Source organism: Pinus tabuliformis, chromosome 4_1, assembly GCF_031772625.1.
Source record: "Pinus tabuliformis cultivar Carrire ecotype Pingquan chromosome 4_1, CPIR1, whole genome shotgun sequence".
NCBI classification, from domain to species: Eukaryota; Viridiplantae; Streptophyta; class Pinopsida; order Pinales; family Pinaceae; genus Pinus; species Pinus tabuliformis.
The window spans coordinates 682417609-682437716 of NC_142303.1; positions in this window are offsets into that span (position 1 = coordinate 682417609).

The following is a 20108-nucleotide window of genomic DNA, read 5'->3' on the forward strand; positions in this document are numbered from 1 at the left end:
ATATTTTGCTAAGTGTAAAACATCATTTTTTAATATTTTAATTATATAAATTAATAAATAATAAATAATTATTATTTTATCTTATGTGTATTTTATATATGTGTATTTTTATTTTGTACTAAAAAATGCATAAAAAAAGGTGAGTAGTGAGCCATGGTATACAAATCTACCTAATTTTGTATAATGGCTTGCTTAAATTATGGTAAGAAGTAACTTTATATATATATATATATATATATGTGTGTGTGTGTGTCTGTGTGTGTGTGTGAGAAATAAAGAATTGTCACATGGAATTCTAAATTTAATATAGACATACATAATCTTTGAAATAATTTTTTATTGAGTTAACATTTAAATGTTTACACTCATTCACAAACACTATGACATCTTCCTTGCTTGAATTTTTATTTAATCAATATTAAAATATTTACACTTGACACAACATTTCCCCATATTAAATTGTAGAACAACTCTCTACACACCAATTTCTCTCTTTTATAATAATTTTAATTTATCTATAATAATTAAAATATTAAAAAAACACATCTCCAAAAAAACTAAATTCATTTAATTATTTTTATAGTAAGGAAAAAATTCCACAAACTTATTTATTTAGATACTTTACATGTTCCACATACTTATGTATTTACATATTTTACATACAAACACATAAAATTCGTTTAGTTATTTTTAAAGTAAGAAAAAAGTTCCACATGCTTATTTATTTATATATTTTACATGTTCCACATACTTATATATTTACATATTTTACATATTCCACATGCTTATTTATTTATAAATTTTACATGTTTTATATAATTGTTTTATATAATTACTATACCTGCCACAAACATAATATTAATATTCAATTTTTTTTTATTACATATTAGTTTGTTTCTGATTAAAAAAATATGTTGTTTATCTATAGTTTAACACTAGGATTTCAATTTTTATTTTATTGTATTTATTTGTAAGGTGATTGATTGAGGTCTTATTATGTGCTTTTTAGTAACTTTCATTTTTATTATTTACTATTTTTTCATTTTCAATTTTATTTTCTTTTTTACTTAACTATTTATTTTATTTTTCTTTTTTCGTTTCCATTTTCATGAATTACAGTTTTTCATCAATATTTTCAATTCAAGATGACTTATTATTATATTAAAAACATATTTTAATAAATTTAATATTATATGTTTAGCTTAAATATAGTTTAATTAAACTAAAAAATAATAAAGACGAATATTTCATCACAAAAATAACACAACTAATAAAATGTTGTATTGTTGAATGTCATTACCAAGAATTAAGAGCATGTATTTCCTCCTAAGAGGTCAAAGGTTGAAAACTAGAGGGGGTAGAGTATGTATGCCTTGCGAAATGCCATGTCTCCACATAATCAATTTTTTTTTTAATAAAACGCACAACATTGAACTATAGTAAAAATTGGTTCAAATAAATATATTTACATACGGATATCGTATCCTTATCACATGAAATTACACTAACTCCATTATCTATATATTAATTCCTACATTTAATGCATTGCACAATGGTTTGGATCTTCTTTGATAATTCTACGGATATACATTTAACTGTTACATTCCTCTGTCCTATCAAGCGATGGCGGGAGCAAGTCTCGGGAAACCCTCTGTCTGCTCACCAAATGTCCTTCCCGCCTTGGCAACTCTGCTCCATCGATGGTCTTCCCCACTTGAACTCATCCAACGGCAGAGTGGTTCCCTAATAGCTTTGGTTTTTCATCGGTGAGCTTCATTGTGTCCTGTTTGGCATTACAGTGTTGGGTTTGGCCTTCCGGTGACTTGCTTGCTCCATGGATTCACCGCAAGTTACCATATGTTATGCTTTTGCAACTACGATGTGGCTTATTGACTTTATTTCTATTGCAAATTTCACCCATCATGCAACACTAACAGGTATTCACCATTTCTTTGATAAGTTTCTTCCTATTTATTTTTATTTCGTTATTCTGCTATCTAAGTAAATCTTTCTTTTCTTTGTTTTGTTTCAGGAGTCTCCAGAGGCACCTTAGCACTCTAGGTAGCATTGCAAGGTGCTTCCTCCGGAGCTCTCTCATGGCTTTATGTTCTAGACAAAGTCATTTCTTCGGGTATGTGAAAGAATATTTCCTCCTCTGGTAGCCTATAGGCGGCAAAGCTTTCATGGGCTCAGATATGGATTTTGGTTTAGCTTTGCCTCTTCTTGAGCACCTGCAGCAGGGTTTTTACCTAGTTTTATAGCATTCGGACTTGATGATGTTATTTCCCTGTTAAATCTTCTAGGTTTGCGGAATAGCTTCGCCCTTCTGAGGCAAGCCTCCATCAATATATTAAGTTAAATATACTTTAACATGGCATAGTTAGTGAGGGTTCTTTTCCATAAATCCCTGATGTTCATTATGAAGTTTATTTATTAAACCCCTTGAGGTTTCTTCTAATGAGGGTTCCAAACCCTAGTTAAACATGTTATTTCTTTGTTGCAAGCTGTGAAATTCTAGCTTCAAGCTTTCATTGTAAATTCAGTTGTTTAGTCATTAAGTTGTTGTTTTGGCCTTTCTTTGTAATTTTACTTGCACAGATAATGGGTTTCTATTTCGAGCTATCTTTGTAAATTTGTTTGCATACTTAATGAATTTCCAGTTTCGAGCTTTCTTTGTAAGTTTGTTTACACATTTAATGTGATGAATTTCTAGTTTCGAGCTTTCACTGTAAATTTGTTTGCATAGTTAATGTGTTTCCGTTTCTAGCTTTCACTGTGTATTTACTTGATCAGTTAATGAATTTCTAGTTTTTCAAGCCCCTTCGAATTCACTCAATTGTATTCAAGCTACAATGTTTGACTAGCTTACTCTGTCTCTAAGTTACAAATCTCGATCAGAAATTTGTCTCTTGAATTATATGTTTGTTCTCGTCGAATCTTCCTTTGGCAATATAATTTGTTTATTTATTTATTTTATTTTATTATTATTATTATTAATATTTTTTTTTTGTTCTCGTCGAATCTTCCTTTGGCAATATATATATATTATTTTATTATTTTATTATTTATATATATATATATATATATATATATATATATATATCTATCTATCTATCTATCTATCTATCTATATATATATATATAATTTATTATTATTATTATTATTTTTGTTTTGTTTTTTTTTCGGTTTTTTGTTTTTTGTTTTTTGTTTTTTGTTTTTGTTCTTTCTTTTTGGAATTAAGGTTTGAGGTTCTGTTCTGGGAGAGGTTTTGACCTGTGTATATATGTCATTCTTTGTTGGACTTATTTTTAAGATAGGAGGGTTCTCAACCTATTATGTTACAAGTATCTTGAGGTTATCTTGCCCATTTTTTACTCTATTTCGGTGAACCACTACAAGCCTATTAAAATGATTATTAAGGTACTTTGTTTATCTCATTGCATATAACAATTATAGGGTTTGAGGCCATTGTACTCGGCCCATTAGTTTGTTTCTTCTTTGAAACAATGATTTTCCAGATTAGATCAATTACTCGAATTAGTCAATTGTATTTAATTGTTCATAACCGTTTTAAGGAAGCTATTGTTTAGCAGTATTTATTTAAAATAAATTTATCTAAAGAAAAGTCCTTCCTTCTTATTTTCCTATGTCACTTGGAAATCCACTTATTGTTCTCCAGCATCAAAGGTTTTCTATTTTGTGACAATTCCACAGAGTTTATCTTTTGTTTCCTTTATATATATATATATATATATATATATATATATATATATACATACATACATATACATATACATATATCTGTGTGTGTGTGTGTGTATAAAATACAGTTCAATCTAGTGTCTATAGGCCACATATTTATTTGGTTCAAGTATTAATATTCTTCAACCTTCAATTTCTTCCTATACAATTTCAAAATCAAAATAAACACAGTAGTTTAAATACTTACCTGGATTTAGTCCTTATGACAGTCAGCTATTGAAGCCAAAACTATAATTTATCAGATTTATCCTCCCAACCATGAGACTTTCCTTTAGGTCTAGGCCTCCCCCCGAGCTTTTGCTCACAAGACAGATGCCTTCTTGTAAGACTTATAAGTCATAGCATCAACAGCTATTTAGTCTTCACCAGACTTAGCTCTCGAAACATATCAGCACGGTAGACATTCCCTTCCTCATCTTTTCTCCTTGTTTATCTTAGGTACCAAATATTACCCTCTTCATCCCCTTCTTGGAGAATTCATATTCAAGGAAGTAGTTATGGTTAGATAACTACCTACCCTAAGTTCTTGACTTGAGAGAGTTACAATATTTGTTAACACTCCATATTTGTTTCATTCATAAATTATAAAATCTTAAATGCATAAATTCAAATAATAATAATAAGATCCAGTTTTTGTTTTACTATGCTAAATAAAATAATTACAATTTTCTGGGTACATCACATCTCCCCCCCCAAAATCAAACATCGTCTCAATGTTTTTTAGCTGCAAATAGATCCAGACAAGTTTCCCTAATAACCTGCTCATCCTCCCAGGTGGTCTCATCTGGACCAAAGTGCTACGAGCACACTTTAACCTAGGTGATAACTCGTTTCCGCATCATTGCGTCTCTTCGATTGAGTATAACTAGAGGTTCGACCGAGAACTCGCCTTCTAGTTCGACCTACAATTTATTTATTTTTAGTCGGTCCCTTCTACTATTAATACTTTGCTTTTGACAGATTTATTAAAATTATTTTACCTGTATATCTTGACAATTGATTATATGTTTAGGATCATAAACATATTTTTTTAACACGGAAACATGGAAAACATTATGCACACGAATTTTGGCTGGGTAAGGCGAGCTAGTAGGCCACTGGCCCCACTCGTGCCAGGATCTGGAAAGGGCCACAAATTGGGGTGCAAACTTAGCACATCTGCTCCATTGTAATGTACTATTCTTAGTTCGTACCCGGGCATAGATATGATCTCCAATTTGAAATTCCTAGAAATTCCTTATTCGGTCAGCAAAGTTCTTTTGTCAATCTTGAGCGACCTTCAAATTGGAGTGAATCTTCTTGACCATTTCATCAATTTATTTAAAGATCTTGGGTCCCAACATCAACTTATCCTATGGCCCTCCCCAACTTGAAGGTGTTCGAAACTTATGCCCATACAAAACTTCAAACAGGCTCATTTGTAATGACATATGATAGCCGTTGTTATACGCAAATTCTTCCAAATGTATGTAACCCTCCCATTTGGAGGGTTGCTACATTACATAAGTTTGCAACATGTCCTCCACTACCTAATTTACTCATTCGGTCTGCCCATCTATTTGAGGGTGGTAAGTAGTACTGAAGTGCAGCTGTGTACCGAATCCCTCAAATAAGGCTTTCCAGAACGTTAATGTAAATTTTACATCACGATCACAAATTATAATTTGTGGTAGTCCATGTAACCCGAAAATATTTTGCATGAATATGTTAGCGATCTGTACAACCTTGTAGCTTGATTGCACTGGTATGAAATGAGCAGATTTCCTCAACTTATCCACTACCACAATTATCGAATCATTTTTCCTTTTGGACTTAGGTAGTCCTATAATGAAATCGATGGAGATGGTCTCCTATTTCCATTCTGGAATTGGCAGTGGATGTAGTAACCCGGTTGGATGTGTATGTTGATTTTCACTTTCTGACACTGTAGAAAGTGAGTTAAATACTCGGCTACATTCCTCTTCATGCCAGGCCAAAAATATTATTTTCTAAGTGCGGTAATCAACTTCTAGTATCTACTATGGCCTGCATATGGAATCTTATGATATTCTTCCAAAATTAAGTCTTTAATACTTTTATGGTTAGGCACATACATTCTTCCTCTAAAAATCAACATACCTTCATGGTTTATTTCATATCCTAGCTGTTGTTCATGGTTGTTCAAAAATTTAGCTTGCTACCATAAGAATTGATATTCTGGATCACGCTCGACTGCCTCTTTGATCAACTCATTGAAGGTAGTTCACACCTCACTGTAGGAGACTTCATAAATACAGTGTACCTTGTGACTCAAGCATCCGCGACTTGATTCTCCTTACCTTTCAAGTGCTTGATTTCAAAGTCAAAACCACTTAAAAAGTCAACGCATTGGGCTTGCCTGACATTCAAATTGGGCTGCTTAAAATAGTTAGTTAAGCTATGATGATCAGTCATTAAGAGAAATTTCGTACCCATCAGATAATGTCACCACATCTTTAGTGCATGAATAACAACTATTAGCTCTAGGTCATAGGCTGAATATTTTTTCTTGTGTTGCTTAAGTTTCCTTGATTCATAGGAAATCACTCTTCCTTCTTGCATTAAAATGCCACCAACCCCTTCCTTGCTACCATATGTACAAACCACATAGTCCTTATTTGGGTCTGTGATTCTCAAGATAGGCACGATGGGTAGTAAATGCTTAAGCTGGTCAAATCTCCTTTGGCATTCAATTTTCCACTTGAAGGTTTTTCCTTTGTTCTGCAGGGAGGTAATGGCGTATTCCACTCTGGAAAATGCTTCAACAAATTGCCTATAGTACCTAGCTAGACCTATGAATGACCTTATATCTTCCACGTCCTTTGGAACTGGTTACTCCATTATAGTCTTTATCTTCTCTCGGTCCACAAAAATTCCATACTTGGTAATGATGTGTCCTAGATACTGAATCTACTCTTTAAAGAAATTACACTTCATGTATTTGGCATACAACTAATGTTCTCTGAGTGTCTGCAACACTATTATGAGATGTTCTTTATGTTCTTCAACATTCTGAGAATAAATTAGTATATTATCAATAAAAATCAACACAAATTTATCCAAGTACTGATGAAATATAATGTTCATGAGACACATGAAGGTCGCTGGAGCATTAGTTATCCCAAAGGGTAGCACAACAAACTCGTAATGTCCATAACGATTTCTAAATGTTGTTTTAGCTATTTCTTCTTCCTTGATTCCGATATGATGGTATCCTGAACGTAGGTCAATCTTTGAAAACATTGTCGCACCCTTCACCTGATCAAACAACTCATCTATATGAGGTAAAGGGTATTTATTTTTAATAGTCAACTTATTTAGCTGGCGGTAATCCATGCACATACACAGGGTTCCATCCTTCTTTTTAACAAAAAGTACTGGGGCTCCCCAAGGTGATACACTTGGGCGGATGTATTTTTTATCTAGCAGTTCTTGTAACTGCATTTTTAATTCTGTCAACTCCAGTATACTCATGCGATAAGGAGCTCGGGATACTGGAGCTTCTCCTAGTATCAATTCAATGGTGAAATCTATATCTCTTTTTGGAGGAAGTCCTAGAATTTCTTCAGGGAATACGTCCGGAAAATTTTGTATTGTAGGTATACTTTCTAAAGAAGCATATTTTTCCTTTCTGTTGACATATCCTGCCTGAATTGCATAAATTTGGCACCCTCTTCTGATACACTTTGCTAACTGAGAGGGGATTATCGGTCTTAATTTTAGAGGCCTCAATATGCCTTGAATTTCCTACCTCTTTCCCTCCTCATCCATGTAGCAAATAGCTTTTGTTTTACAGTTTATGAGGGACCAATGCTTTTCCATGCCTATTAGAATGTCATATGACCCTAGGGGCAATACATTCAGGTCTGCCACAAGGGACTGGCCTGCTATTTTCAATGGGCAGTTGATGACTTTGGCCGACACATGTCTTTTTTCCCCTGTGGCTAGCTGTACTAACCAGGGATTTTTAAACTTAACATCTTGTAAACAACAATGATATACTATCTTAGGACTAACATAACTCAATGTAGCTCCTGGGTCAATTAAAACATATATAGTTTGGTTAAATAATTTACCTTTGAATTCTACCATGGTTTGTTGGTATTCCGCCTGATTGTCTTCAAGGGCAACATTAATTTTTGGGCTGCTTCTGGCCACTTCTCCTACATTGGATGCCTCCTGAATCTGTGAAATCTGATTAGTACCTTTGCGGTTGGGACATTTTTGTGTAATGTGGTCCTCCACATCCCCAACATTGTATTTGGGGTCTTGTTTCTATTTCAATTTTAGTTTAACCTGACTTCTCATTGGTTTTGGATTCATTGGGAAGTCTAAATATGGATTGATTCCTATTTAGATTTCTATTTGCTTGCCCTTTGTGGGGTCCTTTATTTATCATAGACTTGCTTCCTTGTTTCCAACATGAAACTTAATTTTCTTTTTCTCAGTCCATTTTTTCCCTACATCTCGCTTTTGTCTATTTTGTTGATAACATATTCGAGCTTTCCATATAACCTCATCCATGGTTTTTGGGTTATCGAATTTGAGATGCTCCTTCATGAACAGTGGCAAATTGCTAATAAGTCGTTTCACCTTCGCCTTTTCCTCCCATATGTAGGGAACATATCGAAGTAAGGATTTAAATTTTGTAATGAACTCGTCCATTGTCAGGTGTCTTGGTCATAGATCATGAAACTCTTTTTCCTTTTCATCATAGAATCATTCAGTTAAATATATTTCCTTAAAATACCTTTGAAAATTTTCCCACATTATGCTATGTTCACTCAACCCACGCACAATCTTTACTTCTTCCCACCACAGGCTGGCTTTTCCTTGCAAGTAGAAAATGGCAAAGCGAGATTTTAAATTATGATCGTATTCATACAGTTGAAAGTACTTATTCATGTTAATAAGCCAGGATTCAACTGCCTCTTCTTGCTTGCCATCAAAGAGGGGTGATTTTATTTTCCGAAATTCCCCTTGTAGTTCTATCCTTTGTATTTTCTATGTTTTGCGTTCTGATGCATTATTAGATTTTTCTTATTGATTTTATTCCCCTCCTTCCATCTCTAGATACTGTTTTTGATATTATTGTTCTCCATTCATAAGACCATGTTCTGGGCTGGGAATTAGCTGACACTGATTTTTTCTATTTGATAGAATCTTCATAATCTTCTCCTATTCCTACATCAGACTTTTGTTATATGCCCACAACCAGGCCATCTCACTCTTCAACTCTTGCACAGTTTCTAGGATTGTAGTGTTGGTGTTGCGTGGTTCTTCTCCCAGTTGTACCCATACCTTAAGGTTGGTTTCTTGGAAAGATGCAGGTCCTAAACCTGTCATGGATCTATGAGGTGTGTTGCCTTTCTTCTTCATGTTATTTGCTCTTTCTTCTTCTACTGTGTAAATCACAAACACTATTAATCATTAGTTTCCAGAGTCCTCATCTTTGTAAGTTGAGTGCTCTAATACCACTTTTCATGTCTCCACATAATCCAAAAAAAATTATTAATTATAAAACCAACAACATTGAACTATAGTAAAAAATGGTTCAAATCAATATATTTAGATAGAGATATTGTATCTTTATCACATGAAATTACACTAACTCCATTATCTATATATTAATTCCTGAATTTAATGCACCACACAATTGGTTTAGATCTTCGTTGATAATTCTACGTATATACATTTAACTGTTACATTTCTCTATCCTCCTAAGCGACGGCGGGAGCAGGTCTCGAGAAACCCTCCGTTTGGTCACTAGATATCCTTCCCGCCTCGGCAACTCTGCTCCATCGACGGTCTTCCACACTTGAACTCATCCAATGGCAGAGTGGTTCCCTAATAGCTCTCGTTCTTCATCGGTGAGTTTCATTGTGTCCTGTTTGGCATTACAATGTTGGGTTTGGCCTTCCGGTGATTTTCTTACTCCATGGATTCACTGCAGGTTTCCATATGCTATGCTTATGCAGCTATGATGTGACTTATTGACTCTGTTCCTACTGCAGATTCCACCCATCGCGTGGCCGTAACAGGTATTCTACATTCCTCTAATAAGTTTCTTCCTGTGTATTGTTATTTCGTTATTCCACTATCTAAGTAACGCTTTTTTTCTTTGTTTTATTTCAGGATTCTCCGTAGGCACCTTAGCACTCTAGGTAGCATTGCAAGGTGCTTCCTCTAGAGCTCTATTATGGCTTTGTGTTCTGGACAAAGTAATTTCTTTGGGTATGTGAAATAATCTTTCCTCCTCTGGTAGTCTATAGGTGGTAGAGCTTTCATGGGCTCATATATGGATTTTGGTTTAGCTTTGCCTCTTCTTGAGCACCCACAATAGGGTTTTTGCCTAGTTTTATAGCTTTCAAACTTGATGATGTTATTTCTCTGTTAAATCTTCTGGGTATGCGGAATATCTTCACCCTTCTGAGGCAAGTCTCTATCGATGTATTAAGTTATATATACTTTAACAGGGCATAGTTAGCGAGGGTTCTTTTCCATAAATTCCTCTGGTTCATTATGAAGTTTATTTATTAAACCACTTGAGGTTGCTTTTGATGAGAGTTCCAAACCCTAGTTGAAAGTGTTATTCTTTTGTTTCAAGTTGTGAAATTCCAGCTCCAAGATTTCATTGTAAATTCACTTTTTTAGTTATTAAGTTGTCGTTCCAGCCTTTCGTTGTAATTTTACTTGTATAGATAATGGGTTTCCGTTTCCAGCTATCGCTATCAATTTGTTGAGATAGTTAATGAGTTTCCAGTTTCGAGCTTTCACTGCAAATTTGTTTGCAAAGTTAATGTGTTTCCATTTCAAGCTTTTGCTGTAAATTTGTTTGCATAGTTAATGTGTTTCAATTTTGAGCTTTCACTGTGTATTTACTTGTTCATTTAATGAATTTCCAGTTCTTCAAGCCCCTTCGAATTCATTCAATTCTATTCAAAAGACCATGGTTGACTAGCTTACTCTGTCTCTAAGTTATAAATCTCAGTCAGAAATCTGTCTCTTGAATTATACATTTGTTCTTGTCAAAGTTTCCCTTGGCAATATAATTTTATTTTATTTTATTTATTTATTTATTTATTTATTTTATTTTTATTTATTTTATTTTATTTATTTATTTATTTATTTTTATTTTTATTTTGATTTATTTATTTATTTTTTATTTTTATTTTTTAATTTTAATTTTAATTTTAATTTTTTTAATTTTAATTTTAATTTTAATTTTTTTATTTTAATTTTTATTTTAATTTATTTTTTTATTTATTTTATTTTATTTTATTTATTTATTTATTTTTCTGGAATTAAGGTCCAGGGTTCTGTTCTGGGCTCTAGCTGCATAGGAGTGGTTTCGACCCATATCTATATGCCATTATTTGCTGAACTTGTTTTTAAGCCAAAAGGGTTCTCAACATCTTATGCTACAGGTATCTTGAGGCTATCTTGCCCTTTTCTTTACTCTATTTTTGTGAATCACCACAATCCTATTAAAATGATTATTAAGGTACTTTGTTTACCTGATTGCATTCAACGATTATAGGGTTTGAGGCCATTGTACTCAGCCCATTAGTTTGTTTCTTGTTTGACACAATGATTCTCCAAATTAGAAGTTGTTGTTTAGAAGTCTTTATTTAAAATAAATTTATCTAAGGAAAAGACCCGCCTTCTTATTTTCCTATGTCACTTGGAAATCCACTTATTGTTCTCCAGCTTCAAAGGTTGTTTGTTTTGCTACAATTCCACAGAGTTTATCTTTTGTTTTCTTTCAATATATATGCGTATAGAATACAGTCCACTCTAGTGTATACAGACCACATATTTATTTGGTTCAAGTATTAGTATTCTTCAACCTTTAATTTCTTCCTATACAGTTTCACAACCAAAATAAACACAATAGTTTAAATACTTACCTTGATTTAGTCTTTACGACAGCCAGTTGTTGAAGTCACAACTATAATTTATCATTTTTTTCCTCCCAACCATGAGACTTGCCTTCAGGTCCAAGCCTCCCCCCGATCTTTTGCTCACAAAACAGATGCCTTCTTCTAAGACTTATAAGTCATAGCATTAGCAACTATCTGGTCTCCATCAGACTTAGCTGTCGAACCATCTCACATATCAACATGGCAAGCATTCCCTTCCTTCTCTTTTCTAATTTGTTATCTCAGGTACCAAAAATTACCCTCTTGATCCCCTTCTTGGAGAATTCATATTCACGGAAGTAGTTAGGGTTAGGTAACTACCTACCCTAACTTCTTGACATGAGAGAGTTACAATATTTGTTAACACTCCATATTTGTTTCATTCATAGCTTATAAAATCTTAAATTCATAGATTCAAATAATAATAATAAGATCTAGTTTTTGTTTACTACAGTAAATAAAATAATTACAATTTTCTGTGGACATCACACTAAACAATAGGTACTAGTTACTATGTATCCCTTCTTTATTTACATATAAATTGTATAAAAAAACAAAATATTTAATTACATATATTTATTTTAGTTTTTTTCTAAATTTAACATTTCAAATATAATATTAATTAAACATTCAGATTTTGTTTGATTAGGAAATCAAATGATATTTACATTGTGTTTCCCTTGCCATTCAAAAATCATGCCTATCATAGAAAATTGTTTTAACATAATTTTAAAGAAGAAGATTTTCTAAATTTATGAAATGAAAATGCATGATAACGAATATTCAAATTTTCCAAGCATATAAATATATAAAATAAATTTATATATTTACTTATAAGTTTATTTGGAAATTTTATTGACACATAAAAATACAAATTTTAAAAAGTTTAAAGAAAAAAAGTGGGAAATAAAAGGTTAATAATAATAAATGGTTTAATAGGTTATTCAGATATTTCAGGCTTAGATTATGTTTTAAAATTGTTTCAATTTGGACAAGAGCTTGCCTTCCTCAGACATAGTGAAACAGGTTAACGAGCCAACACGTAAAGGTATCTAGCAGGAATGAAAGCCTGCCCCTTACCCCCCTCACAGGCCACCAATAGGTAATTCCAAGTGGCATTATTTTCCTTGAATAACAATGATGAGTTAGCATGTATCCTTGGATAAAAAATAGTGATGAATGTCCTCAACATTGATTTGATAGTTGAATTACAATAAATTTTCACACTATTTAAAAAAGGTTATTGAAATAACCACTTAATGACTTATTTTGAATTCATGTCTTTTCTTTTTGTGTAAGCTTGGAAGTACCTTTCTTTTTTATTAATCATATATAAGGAAGGTAACAAAAATATGTCAAGTGGCCTCAACCCGCCCAAAGGAAACCATGTATGTTGGCCACCGATCAACATCATATATCATCCAAAAATTAAACAGTTTGAGCATGTCCATCCAGGCTAAATAATTTATTGTGTATGCTATATGTTTAAAAACAATATTGTCAATGTAAATTCCATCTGACAAGATCATTGTAACAAAATAACCAAAATTTCATTACTTCCTAACTTCTCAGCATTCATTCATCTAATGATTCTATGGGAGTCAGGTCCTTAGCACTTGAACTTGGCATTTGATTCTGCTGCGAGCTTTGAACTTGTTTTTCCATGTGGCCTAAGCAGACATTCTAGTGGTACTATTGCACATGTACTCCCTAGATCTCCCTTTGAATATATTTTAAGCTAGGCCCCTCTTGTTGAGTTTGTGGCCGATACTCCAAATTCCTGGTTGCTATCACTGCTTTTGCCAATAAGTTCTTCATGACCCAGTAGAGCTGGAGTGCTTGTTTGAAGAGAGTTTGGCTACCTCGGGTGTGTCCCGGGTCTAAAGGAAGGGGTTCCCAATCCTCCGCTTGAAGCGGCTCTGCCGCAGCCTTGGCATTCAATTCCTCCTCCCATGATGAAATTAAGGACATGCCATGTGCTAGAGTTCCCCCACTGTAGGCATGAATGAGGTTTTGCATATTTTCTGCCCCTGTTTTCCTTTTTCTATTGGCCTATTTACAGTTGTGGTGGTGCCCTCTTTTCCCTGACCCTGCTTTTGCCTTCACCATGTTGCCTTCAATCAGAGTTTCCTTCAACCACGTGGGACTTCCAGACTCTTGCATTGTCCTGGAGTAGAGGTGCCAGAGTGAGAGGGAGAAGAAGATTAAACTGACCTATAAGAGTAGCGTAAGAAGAAAAGTTAAAACCAAACCAAATGTCAATTTTTCCATCCATCCATTCCATGTGGACCGTCGTTACTGAGTTGTGTTTCCTAGCTTGATGAGTGAAACCGAATTTCCCCCCATCCCCTTCATCAGTTGCCTTCATCCTCCTTGTAACCATCCTTAGGTGAATTCCCTCCCTCTGGCTCACAACTCTCCCCCAGTCTAGCCATCCCTTTGGCTCCATGGATTAAGCCCTGCCATAACCAACTTGACAGACTCATAGATGTTGGGACACTTAGGTATTAGGATGCAGGTGGCAGACCAAATCCTAATTAAACGGGCATACCCACTAGCGTTTGGTGACCACGGCTCACCATTCATGCTCCTTTGGACATTAAAATTGTCAGAAAACCCAAAATTGATGGGATTGACAGATAGGTTGGTGAAGGGCATGCCCAAGTTTGATTGCATTCCTTCCCTCCAACTTTTCATTCTACCCCTGACCCTGCGAGGCCTTTGGCTCCAAGAATTTAACCACACTATTGCAGAATTGACAACAACTCAGGTGTTAGGGTCCCTCAAATCCCCTTTCATGACTCACTGAGCCAAAGGTTTTCCTAGAAGCCAAACAATGGCCGATTGGTCAGACACCCCAGTTTTAGAGGGTCACAACTCCCCATTCCTAACCCACTGGACCAGAATATTACCCAAAGACCAGACAGTAACAGACTGTACAAACATACAGGTAGTTTGAACCTTAGACTCCTCGTTCTTCTGTCTTTGATCAGAAATTTTCCGAGCAACTGCAGGCTCTCAAGGTTGTCGCGGTCCCGTCTAGGTCCTAGACACTTGGGCTTCATGAATGCAGGGGGGAATTTACAACCCGAGTGCCAAGAGTAGACCCAAACCCTCCATGCATGTGCCTTTTAGCCAACAAATTTCCATATAACATTGAAATTAAAAGGCCAGACAACAAAAACGGTGAACTGGACCAAATTCAACCAGAAACATGTGGAACCATCTCCAATCTTTGCAAAACTAGCCTCCTTTCTTGCAACATAGGCTACATATCTAGAACAAGGAGGGCCTGAAATACCTACCAGTGTCTCTGTCTAGCCAAAGCATTGGTGGCATGTTCCTACAGGTGGCGACGATCTCTCCTTCTGCAAGGGAATTCCACCACCCTGCTACCAGCCTCGTCTCTCATGGGAAAGCTCCTGCACAGACTGTGCATGCAAACTATGGCAATAATCTCCACCTTTCTCACTTGTATACCCCCTTGCTTTGTCTTTTTCCTTCCCAAGGTAGCTGCCACTTGTGGCCATCCTCTCCATGTTTTTAATACCGTGCGTGTGAGGGGTCTTTCGGTGGGACGACCACTTGCCCTGTCCTCTGTCCTATTACACATGTAAATGATCCACGTGGGGATCTCCTATCCCATCGCACCCTGATCGGGGTAATTAATGTCTTATTTTGACTTCTAATGAAAACAATATATTGGATTGAGAATGGTTGGATTTTAGTGGTATTAATATTATGGAATAAATATAATTAGAAAATAATATGTAGAAAAATTATGATCAAGGTACAAATATGACAAAGATATTGTTAACATTTTTAGATATAAATAAAAAAACCATATTAAAAATAATAGAATATAAGAATTATAATCCCAAATGCTATCACATATTCCCTTTATGAACAAAAATCTATACCTTTCACTAGAAAATTCACATAAATTGTAAAAATAAAAAATGAATCAAGGAAAGTATAGGGAAAGTACAAGTTGAAAACAAAGATACATAGTAAATAATTGTTAATATCATTAAAAAAAAAAAAAAAAAAAAAACTTATAACTAACTAAGAGAAATAAAACAAACTTTGTAACTAACTATTTGTTTCCCGCAAAAAGAAACACGTACTTTCATTCAATAATAGATAGAAAATGCATTTTCTATATGCATATTGAATGTGTACATTTCCCATGAATCAACGTATATCCATGAGTGGAAAAATGTAATTGAAAAGAATATGCCTAAGGCATAACAAAAAATGACCAAAATTCCCGGAAGATACATGCAAAGTAATGATAAAACAAAAACCAAAAAATAAATATTGGGGACGATCAAGAAGCAATATTAATCTTACCTTTCTTCCCTTTCTTTTTTTGGACCTGCTACGAGACCCCATGACGGTACCAACTCAAACCAAAGCCAAAGAACTCTCACATATGTCTTAAGGATGTTCCTTTTCTGAGTCTAAGCTTTCAAATACATGGACATGTTTTGTGCCCCCAAACTATCCTCCATGTGTGTCTCATTAGTTTGATGTTTAGAAACCATGAGAGTTTCATAATACACTATGTTTATTTTAGAAGGAATGACATCATGACTAACCACATCCTTAGCTGAGTATAGGCCATGATCTATCTGAACCACCTCTCCTAATTAGATTGGTTGGTTTTTTGGAATATCCTCTTGCTTAGCAGCTGAGAGGTGAGGATCAGTATATTGCCAACCTTTTTGTTTATTTGTTGGTATAATCTTCTTTTTTGGGTTATTTTTTGCTAGGGGACATGTGTTTTTTAAAGCCTTGTACTTAAATATTTTTAGCGAAGAAGGAAGATAAATATCTAATAGAGAGTGTCAAGTCTTTCAAAAAAAATAGGTTGGTTTTCTGCACTATCCTCTTACTTAGCAGTTGAGAGGTGAGGATCAGTATATTGCCAACCATTTTGTTTATTTGTTGGCATCTTCTTCTTTTTTTGGTTATTTTTTGCTAGGGGACATGTGTTTGTTAAAGACTTATACCTAAATATTTTTAGTGAAGAAGGAAGATAAATATCTAATAGAGAGTGTCAAGTCTTTCAAAAAAAAAGTTAGTCATCATCTCATAGGGGAAAATTTTGAATTAATGAGGAAAAAATATAGGAAAAATTTATTAATAGAAAGGATGAACAAGAGAAGGTACTAAAGGTACTAAGTGAAATTTGAAAAATATATTTTAGAGATAATAAGAAATTATGATAACCAATAAAGGAAAAATTTTAATTAAATTAAAAAGGCACATCCTGAAGCATAGGAAATGGAGAGTATGTTAGAAATTAATGAACGGAACAATGAAATACACAAAATATTGTGGAAACATAGATATAGAAATGCATAAAACAAGAGAGACACCGACACATGTGATTCACCTGATTTGGGTTATGTCAACTGAGAAACAACCAGTCCTTCCTTTTATATTATCCATCAAAATGAAGAGATACAACCTATAAGAGAACTATTGTAATTTCCTCTTGTCCCTCACATAGCCTCCTCTTTCTCTCTCTCTCACTCAAAATAATCATACATAGCTCCAATACAATTCCCTCATATAAACTGAGGGTTACCTTTAGGGGAAAAAAACCCTAAATTAATATAACTTCTACCATCAGACCATTTCCCTAATGAATGACCCAAATTGACTACAAAATTACAATATTTTTACAAGGAAAATTTTTCTCTATTTTTAGCTTCGGGGGCACTACCCCTGAACCCCCATAAGAGGGGGGCTCATAAAATTCGTTGTCATCCCCCTTGGTATTGACAGAGATTTAATGGGCGACATTGCTGCCCCATTAGGAATAGGGATCCAGCACAACTGAAACAAAAACCTCTGAACAATCAAGAAGATAATTAGGCTCCACACCCAACAATCTCCCGCTTGGAGACTAATTATAGCAATTCCACCACTTCTTCACTTGATGGACAATGCTTGTTAACATATCTGTAAGATCCTAGCTAGTGTGTATCTTTTCCACTTTCAATTGTCCATCATCCAACACTAACCGTATGAAATGGTAATTGAATTGTATATGTTTAGTCTTGGAATGAAATTTTGAGTTCTTTGCAAGATGAATGGAACTCTAGTTGTCACTGTATAACCTTCCCATCTACTACTTCTTTCCCAACTCATCCATAAACCTTTGTCACCAAATAGTTTCTTTACTATCCTCTGTAGCAGCAACATACTCTACTTTCCTTGTTGAAAGTTAAACAATGTTTTGCAAATTTAAATCCGAACTGACCATTTTTCCACCTACATTAAACACATACCCTATGGTGCTCCTCCTCTTATCTCTATCACTTGTTATATCTGCATCAACACATACCTCTAGAGAAATGTTTGAACCACTAAAGCATAATTCTTGATTTGTGGTACCTCTCAAATACCCAAGAATCCACTTCACTACCATTCAATGCTCTTTTACTTGATTGTTCATATACATGCTTACAAATCCCACTGCATTTTCCATATTAGGGCTTGTGTAGATCATTGCATACAATAAAATTCCAATTCTTGATGCATATGGAACTTTACACATATAATCCATCTCTTCCTAGGTCTTGGGACACATCTCCTTACTTATTTTTAAATGGCTAGCCAAAGGTGTACTAACTATTTTTTCATTATTCATATTAAATATTTCCAGCACCTTTTCTCTGTACTCACTCTGAGACAATGTTAATTTTTTTATTTTTCCTTTCTCTAGTTATTCTCATACAAAGTATTTCTTTTGCGGCACCCAAATGCTTCATTGCAAATGAATTTTCCAATTTTCTTTTGAGCACATTTATTTCCTGCATGTTAGACCCTACAACAAGCATGTCATCTACATATAATAGAAATATAATATAGCTTCCATCATTTTTCTTTTTAATATAAACGCAATGGTCAGAGTGGCATCTAGTATAACCTTGTTCACACATAAACCTGTCAAAATTTAGATACCACTTCCTTAGAGCTTGTTTTAAGCCATACAAGTTCTTCTTCAATTTTCACACTAAATTCTCCTTTCCTTTGACCTCATACCCTAATGCCTGATGAATATATATTTCTTCCTCTAAAGCCCCATATTGAAAGGTTGTATTTACATTAACTGCTCAAGATGAAAATCTTTTATTGCCACTAGACTTAAAATAGTTATGATTGAATTCATTTTAACAATAGGAGAACAAATTTCATCAAAGTCTATACATTTCTTTTGTGAAAACCCCTTCACTACAAGTCTAGCCTTATACATCTATTTTCCCTCATCTTCTTCATTCAACTTATAAACCCATTTATTCTACAACATTGTTTTACCTGCAAGAAACTTGACTAGGTTCGAAGTCTTGTTATGCATAAAGGATTCCATCTCTTCGTCCATGGCTTCCTCCCACTTCTTATTGATTTCTATCTACAATTATTCTTCATATATTTCTAGTTCACCAGAATCAGTAAACAATAAATAATATAATGAAGGAGAGTATCATTCAGGGGGTCTACTTATCCCAGTAGATCTTCTAACACCACTTTCAGGTGTTTGAGGTGATTGTTCCTTTTGTGGTTGTTTTTTTTGTTATGGCTGATGAACATTATGATTTTCAGGCACCTTTACTTTTTTTGTGATATCATCAAGCACTGCATCTTCTTTGTTTTCTTTTTCCTGATTCTTTTCCTGCATCTGATCCTTATACAAGAGCTTTTCATTGAATATGAATTCTTTGCTCCTAATGGTTTTGTGATTTTCATAATCATATAAGAGATAACTAAAATCATTAAAGGTACATTTCTTTGATTTTTCCTCGATATTTGTTCTATTTTCTCATTTAATGTGGACAAAGGCTTTACAATCAAAAGTATTTAAAAATGAGTATTTTTCCTTTTTACGTCTCCATGCCTCCTTTGGAATACCATCATCCAAGGAACTTGAAGGACCCTTGTTTATTAGATAAACAAAAGTATCTACATCATCTACCCAAAATTGTAAGGGTAATCATGCATGCAATCTCATGGACCTTGCATGCCCCATGATTGTCTTGTTCATCCTTTCTGACACACCATTTTCGCGTGGCATTCCTTGAACTGTCTTCTCTTTGCGAATTCCATTATCTAAACAATAGTTATCTAATGATTTATTTTAATATTCACCTTCATTATTTGATTCGAGACACTGCAACTTATTTTCTCTCTTATTCTCAACCAAATCTTTCCATTTCTTGAAAGTATCAAATAGATCAGATTGATTCCAAAAACAATAAATCTATGTTTTCCTAGTTTCATCATCAATAAAAGCAACATAATAGTGGGAGCCACCAAGAGATGATACATGAGCTAGTCCCCATACATCTGCATGCACAAGATCTAATTTTTCTCTCTCCATTTCCTTCCAAACT